The sequence below is a fragment of the Saccopteryx bilineata genome, chromosome 5 (genome assembly GCF_036850765.1).
Source record: "Saccopteryx bilineata isolate mSacBil1 chromosome 5, mSacBil1_pri_phased_curated, whole genome shotgun sequence".
Taxonomy (NCBI): Eukaryota; Metazoa; Chordata; class Mammalia; order Chiroptera; family Emballonuridae; genus Saccopteryx; species Saccopteryx bilineata.
The window spans coordinates 245,239,608-245,248,135 of NC_089494.1; positions in this window are offsets into that span (position 1 = coordinate 245,239,608).

Genomic DNA, 8,528 nt, shown 5'->3' on the forward strand with positions numbered 1-8,528 from the left:
ATGTACCAGAAGATTTTTTAGCACAATTTTAAGCGCTTTACACATATTAACTCACTTATCATCAGTTACCTATGGCAGTGACAAAAAATTTTTCTTTTAAATAAATGATTTAAGTTTAAAAAGTGAGTTAATTAAAAGAAAGAATTGGTGTAAAGATTTGTCAAAAGTTTATTAGTGTGATATATTAAGCCTTAAGGTACGTGAAACATTCTCTTAATGAATGTTAGATTGTTTCACCTGAAATATATAAATGTCACTTAGGATGATATATTCTGTTTTAATATTAGTTTTTATCATAGTGAAGAAAATTGTGTCTGAATAATAGAACTTGATCATTAGCTATATATTGTTATATTTTTGCTTTTAAAGAGTGGTGAAAAAAAGAGAGTGTTAAACAAGCTACCACAGTTGCTCCTATGCCATTCACAATGACAATTTAAGGTAAAAAAGGAAAGCTGGTTGAAGTTATAATAAAATTGGCATATTTGTAGTCAACCCTTGGTTAAAGATGAAGAGATCATATTACATCCTCCAATTTTTAACAGATATTCCACTGTTTGCTAATACTTAACCATTTTCTTTTATTTATTTATTTTTCTTTTCCTTTTTTTTTTTTTCTTTTTTTTTTTTTTTTTAGTGGGAGGAGGAGAGGCAAAGAGACAGACTCCTGAATGCGCTCTCACTGGGATCTACCTGGCAAGCCCAATAGGAGGCAATGCTCTGCCCATCTGGGGCATTTTCTCCATTGCTCAGTACAGAACCATTTTTTTAGGCACTGAGGCGGAGCTATCCTCAGAACCTGAGGACAACTTCCTCTAACCAAGCCATGACTGCAGGAAGGGAAGAGAAAAAGGGGGGAGTGCAGGGGTGGAGAAACAGATGGTTGTCTCTCCTGTGTGCCCTGACTAGGAATTGAACCTGAGACATCCACGTGTTGGGCTGTCACTCTGTCATAGAGCCAACCAGCCAAGGCTCCTTACCTATTTTCATTTTTACCTTTTAGACTATATTATATACAAAAAGTTACTTAGAAATAGAAAAACATTTTTCAATTGTCTGCCATAAATTTTCATAAATCTGAAATGAAGTCATTTGCTTATAGACAATGTTTTTGTTTGTTTTTGCTGAGAGTGAAATTCATACAAATATGTGGCTACCAAGACTATCATCATAATACAAATCCCAAGATAATATATCTGGAATGATAGTTTAATGATATGGAATGGGAATTGTTTTTGATTTGTTAGAAAAAATGGTTGTGTCATAAGATAAAATAAAAAAAAATCCTTCTAGAAAAGAAAGATTATAAAAATAATATGCATTCTGATTATATCACTTGATACATGAAATTGAATCAAGATATAGTTCTCTTCATGTTTATCATATGTAACAAGGAGATAAATTTAAAATAGACCAATTTAAATTTCTCCCCAATCCAACTCTGAATAATTTTAAAAATAAATTTTTTCTTTTGCTTTTTGCCCCCCACCCCTCAACTCTCTGGGATAAGTTTCCCTTCCCTCTTCCAGTCCTCTCTTTCTCCTTCTTTTTGTTCTTTTTTTATTTTTTATTTCTCTCTAATATTGGCCTGCTTTTCTTTCTTTTTACCTTCTCTTCTTTATACTTTAGAAAAATTTTAAAGCAGCTGTATTTGTTAAGAAAACATTCTAAAATGTGATAAATGAATAGAAGTCTTCAAGCATTTAAAATGTACTAATAAATATATATTATATAACAGAGTATTTAAAAATTGAGAAAATATACAAAATCATAAGTTTAAGGTTGAAACAAACTTTTAGGAGAGTTCATACTGTGCAGAGATTAAGTCTAGCTAGATTATACTTCCTGGAAGGGTTTATATTAGGATGAAATTTGAAAGATGAGATAAAATTTCTACAGGAGAAAAGTACACTAGAGAAATTGAAATTGCAGACAACCAAAATAACATTATTAAAGACAGTGATAGAGAAAAAGCAGATGGCATTTTCTCAGCATAAAATTTTATAATAACATTTCTTCTTTAAAAAAACATATAATGAATAAATAATCTATCTTTATAATTAAGTTTAAGCATCTGTGAACATTTAACTCATATAAGAGGATGCAAATGCAAATGGCTTAATAATATAAAAATATAAAAACATTTATCAAAACCTATGAGGTGAGAGGAGGGAGAAGGAAGAAAGTATAAGCAGTGATTTCTTACAGTTTATGCCCTAAATATTTTAAATAATATGTTTTGAAGGATTAAATAAAATAAATTGAATTTTCATTAAGACTTGCTTCTTATTGTAGCAGGAATTACAGCTTACAGAGGATAGATGTCCAGACAACTTAAAGAAGGAAGAGGAATTTATTAGTAGCTGGCGGAACACATGAATCTAGTAGCACCAAAGCACAAGCTCCCAGAAATTAGATTTTTTACTTCTTATATACCTTTACAGATTTAGCTTTTATGTCACAAGTGCCTGATTTCTTTGACTTCTTTGTTTGCAGACCTATGTGATTTTTGTGTCTTCCAAAGGGAAGGAGGTAAGAAAGGAGGTTTGGACTGTATGTCCTTGATTATTCACATATCTCATTTTCCTTACTAGCACTGCAAGTTCATTTCAGAGAGCTGATAAAGGGCTTCACAGCTGGGGTTTGCTATTTCTCAAACTGTCTCAGCCAGCCCTTCGAATCCTTCTTCCCTGATTATGACTTTCAGGTAAAGTTCAACTTTTTGTCAAAAGTGTTCTTTAAAAGTTGTATATTTTAAAGTAATTTTTATTTTAGAAAATGATTTCATTTTTGCTCAAAACACATTAAAAATATACTGTATAAGCCTCATGTTCACTGCAGCATTGTTCATGGTGGCCAAGACATAGAAACAACCAAAAAGCCCTTCAATAGATGACTGGATAAAGAAGATGTGGTACATATATACTATGGAATACTACTCAGCCATAAGAAATGATGACATAGTATCATTTATGACAACATGAGTGGACCTTGATAACATTATACTGAGTGAAATAAATACATCAGAAAAAAATTAAGAACTGTATGATTCCATACATAGGTGGGACACAAAATTGAGACTCATGGACATAAATAAGAGTGCAGTGGTTACCAGAGGGAGGGAAGGGAGGAATAGGAGGGGGTGATGGGAGGGGAGGGACATAAAGAGAAACAAATAAAAGGTGATGGAGAATGATCTGACTTTGGGGGATGGGTATACAACATAATTGAATGTCAAAATAATGTGAAGCTGTTTCCTCTAAATCTATGTACTCTAGTTGACCAATGTCACCCCATTAAAATTAACTGTCTAAATAAAATATGTACTGTATAAACTGACATTTTAATATTGTGCTTTTTAAGTAAAGATACATATAAAAGCTAGTTTTTAATCAGAAATCATTATATATGTTTAAATTTACATCCTTTTTTCTCCACCCCTTTCTCCATCCTTCTTTATCCTATCATTTTCCTTTTTTCTACTTTCATTTTCTCTTTTTCTTTCCTTTTCTTCTCTTTTCTTTTTTCTTTTCTTTCTTTACTTTTCTACATCTCCTTCCTTTGCCTCACTTCTAACTTCTCACCTCTCCTCTTTCTTCTACTTTTTTTTTTTTAGATTTTATTTATTCATTTTAGAGAGAAGACAGAGAGAGAGAAAGAGAAAGAGGGAGGAGCAGAAAGCATCAACTCCCATATGTGCCTTGACTAGACAAGCCCAGTGTTTTGAACCGGCGACCTCAGCATTCCAGGTCAACGCTTTACCCACTGCACCACCACAGGTTAGCCCTTCCCCTTTTTTATTTCTCTAGATGCCTTGCAAAGTCTATAATTTGGGTCTCTTTTTCTTAGAACTACTTTTTTCAGTTAAACTATGACTGGGATTTTGATTATTACCACCAACACGGACACGGACTACATTGGGTGAACTCATCATAGATGCTACAGTGCGCCTTAAAATTACATTTTAAGATAACAGCTTTGTGTATTTTATGTTTGCTACCATTTTTAAAATTTTATTATAATTTAAGGTTTGCATCATGCATCATGGGATTTGTTGCTTAAACCTTTTTTTCATCTGAAAAATATAGGTAATAATATACATTTAAAGGATTTTCTGAAGATTAAATGAAATAAAATAAAAGTCTTTCATCACAGCAATTTACTCATATAAATTATTAAATATTAATTTTATTTTATAGTGGGTATTTGAAAGATTCTCAAGATAGTTAATCTGTTTGAAAAATGCTCCTACTAAAAACCTCTAATGAATGTACATTTCAGTTTATGTATTCATTTCAACAAGAGGGTTTCCCCTTCATTGGTCTCTTTAAACTTCCAAAATACTAAATCAATGTCTTTCAAGTTGTTATATAATAGTAAACAATGCATCTTCAATATTAAATATCAGGACTTCCTCTGCAAATTCATTTTGTTATGACCTCTAAAAATTTCCTTAAGAGTCAAATATCTTTCTCTATTCCAACATCCCATCAAAGTGCTAAGGAAAGCATAATGTGAACTTTTATTCTGAAACTAGAAATATCTCACTGTTTAAAATTATATATATTTTTTATTTTGAAAAAAAAGAATATTAAAGATTCAGACATGCAGTTTTCAGATTAAGGTTATTGTTTTTATTAAAACATCAAATTTAAAATATGTAAGTACTTTCTCAGTTTGGCTGAAAAGAGTACCTTACGTTGTAAAGGTAGTACAATTGCTGAGATTTATAGTACAGCTTTCCAAGTGTTGAAAAAGAAGAAGATTGGGAAGGAGGGGAAGAAGCAATTTACTAAAGCTAACAAGGTAGACATTTCATTAAGTTTATTTGCTATGCCAGCGGGGAATAAAAATAGACGGACTGTACTTTCAAGGTGAATCCAAGCAGGATACACACTGTACTTTGGAAATGAAAGTTCCCCAAATAGGACCAAACTTGATGCATTATGAGAACGGTGCCAGTGAGTTGCCTTCGGATTGCAATGAAAATGGTTCACAGAGTTTAGAGGAAATATATATTTGCAGCAGCCAGGAAAATAAATTTTTCTGTTTTACTAGGTTTAAAATAAATCTTTGTAAATGAAAATAATAAAATAGATGAAATGTAAAGTAGATTGTCCTTATGTTTTGCCATTTTTCTGTCTATACATTATTGAGACAACTACTAAATTGTTTCAAATTCCAAACTATTTAATGCTTCTTTATGACCTTTGCCCAGAAGGAAATGTCTATATTACTCTCCAGCTTTTCCACCTGAATTAAACCTTGGCATATTATTTATGATGTAAATGCCTTTATTATATATATATATATATACATATATATACATATATATATATTATAGTCCATCTGTGTGAATAAACTTTAGTTACCAATAATATCACTCTCAAATTGTGCGAAATGACTACAAATATTAAATAGTTGGAATTGTCATAGAGAGCATTTATGAATGTTAGTGGAAATCATAGGATGTTCTTTTCCTCATCTGTTGTATTTGACACAGGTCAGAAGATTATGATTTTCATACATTAGAATACCTTAGAAAACCAGAGACTATATTAACATATTAACCCCCCCCCCCCCAGTTTGGTGAGAGATCTTAAATACATACCACGTAAGAAATCTGTAAAGGATTTTGAAAGGTTTGCATTTGAAATAGAGAAAATAAGACTAAGACTGAGAGGACTACATTTTGGTCAATTTCAACTATATAAAACTTCAGTAGGAGACAAATCAGCTATTTGCTCTGGGTTGCTTTGCAGAGCAGAAACAAGATCAGGGAGAATATTAAAGAGAATAGCTGATAACTGTATCATTGATTTTTTCCCCAAATACAATAATTATTGAGTACCTGCTATGTGTCAAACACTGCTCTGGGTATTAAAGGTGCAGGAAACATGAAAAAAACAAGCAGACAGAGAAACAAACCACACAATAATTGCTGTCTATGAAGAACTTACATTCTATTGAGGAAAAATTGAAATCAGAGGTATAAAATCATTAAACTATTTAAACAGAACTGTGGATGATTAAATTTAAGTATATTGAGGGAAGTATTTCTGACTTGAATGGAAGTTGACTTTTAATGGTTTATCTAACTCAAGAGCCTTTGTATTTAATAACTAAATGACATTTCTCATGCACTAAGTTATTTTCTTATTTTTTATACTTTTAAAACACACTTATTTTAATTAATAATATCTATTTTAGATAAAAATTTCTCACTGGCCTGAGATGCCATTTATTAAATTATTTATCGTATCAGTGTTACCCAAGACAGACTGGTCTGCACATAGGTTCTTGCGATGTCACTGGAAAAGCACGTCAGGTACACTTTCCAAGGAGGATTAGAGCAACAGTGGAAAGACTTATTAGCATCCTTGAAAGGCTCCTGTATTCCATCAGGCTCTCCTGAGCAGTTCCAGCAGCTGAAGCTGATAATATCTGCCCCGAGATGCAACAGGTCTGATATTGCATCCACAACCAGGTGGTTCAGCTCTCTCTCACTGTGGGAGAAATCTTGTTACCAGATCATAGGTCCAGCAGAGTAAGAGCCCAGAACTGCAATGTCATCATCCTCACACCCAAGGTTCTATTAGTCCAGCTCAGTCCCAGTTCCTGGTTGCCATCAAAATTCTTAGTTATGGTACATTGGGCAAGTTATTTCACTTGTCTGTGGCTATTTCTCCATCTGTGTATCTGCTGTCCAGGCTCCATGGTGTCTTGCTATGATGGGTGCTGGGCTCCCATCCACAGAGTTGCCACTTATACAGGTCTTTGCTCAACATCTATATATTTCCTTGGGTTTTGGGAAAGAGCATACCTTCTTTCAAACTATCCAATCTCTTTCCCTGACTTTTGGCACTTGCACACTTCTCCAATCTGACCCCTTTCCCCAAATTTCCCGGGCTAGTCCCCTCCTCTTTTACGGTCACTCTTTGTCTGTTATTGCACATGTCTCATGGTTTCTCCCCGCTGGTTTATGCTCCTCCCCACTTACCCCATTAAACTGGGGAATGTTAAGGGTGCTGGTTGTTTCTTGAGTGACTGAAAAGCTGGTCCTTCTTGCCTAGTCAGATGTTAATCCATGTGATGGGATGATGCCAACTATAACCCAGAGTGACTGTGAAACTGCTTTTCCCTAATTAATCCAGTTTAATCAGATGTCTTGGTCCCCTTCTTTTTCGTTAATATATAACATTCTACTGTAACTTCATGATAACAGTTAATTGTTGCTGACAATATTTTTTATAATAATAATGGTTTAATGATACGTTATCTTGGAAATGACTATTGAAAATATAATCAAAAATCAATATTCACAGAATTGAGATATTATAAGCAGCAATAAGTCTGTAAAAATGAAAAGTATAAAACATCTTTCTTTAGGAGATAGTCATTGCTCTTCCACTATGTATGGTATGCTAGAGGACTGCAGGACTGGGATAGACAAGACATATATCTATAACATGAGTTGTTATAACTAGTACGTTGACCTAAGGCTTCTATTAAAACTGCTTAGGAAAAAAATTGACATGTTGTAAAGTGGTGAAGCTGAAAACTGTACAAGTTAAAATGCAATAAGTTCACATATAAGCATATAGATTTAAATAAACTCTTTCATATGGATATCAGGAAAACATTGACATAAATATTCATAGTAACAAATCTGAAATAACAAAAAAGTGGAAGCAACATAGGTTTTTATTGACAAATGAAACAAAAAAGTTTTAGTATACTTGTACAAAAAATACCATATAGTTGGGAAATAAATAATTATAACCACATACATCCATGTGATTAAATATTAACAAATATATGTGATTAAAATGCAAATCATAAAAGATAGATTATAAGTCCAGTTATAGAAATATATTAAAAATTGAAGAAGAGGATATACATAATACTGCTAAAGAGCAAATTGTTTCTCATATAACAAAAAGAATTTACAAAATGGTAATAAATTTATTTTTTATTAATAGTTATATAATAACCTTTCTGGAAAAATATACTTATAAATGTACAATGTATACAATATATGTATTTATAAACTTATATATGTATATTTAAAACATGCAAAATACTTATTTTATTTATACTTCTTATTATACATTTATTTTTTATGTGCATGCAGATTTAATAACCAATAGTCAATCTTTGAGTCATTGAAAGTGATTTTTAGCATCTAAAATTTAAATCACTTCCTTCATTTTCTTTTTACCTACAAAGTTTGAGATCTTCTGAGGAGTATATTCAGCAGATTTGCAAATTAGAAGGATCATTTTTAGGAGACACTTGACTGGTAAATTGGAGGCAGATAAAACAAAACATAAAGTGATCTGGAAGAAGATTATTTCAGGTTTTACTAAAGAGATGATGGGTTATTAAACAAGGTCAGTGAGAAGAAAATGGAGAGGAAGTGTGTGTATCTTTACTTAATAAAATTCATTAAATAATTGATTAGATGTGGAAATTATGATAATGAGTGAACTATAAATCTTGAACATTTAACACATATCTCAATTATA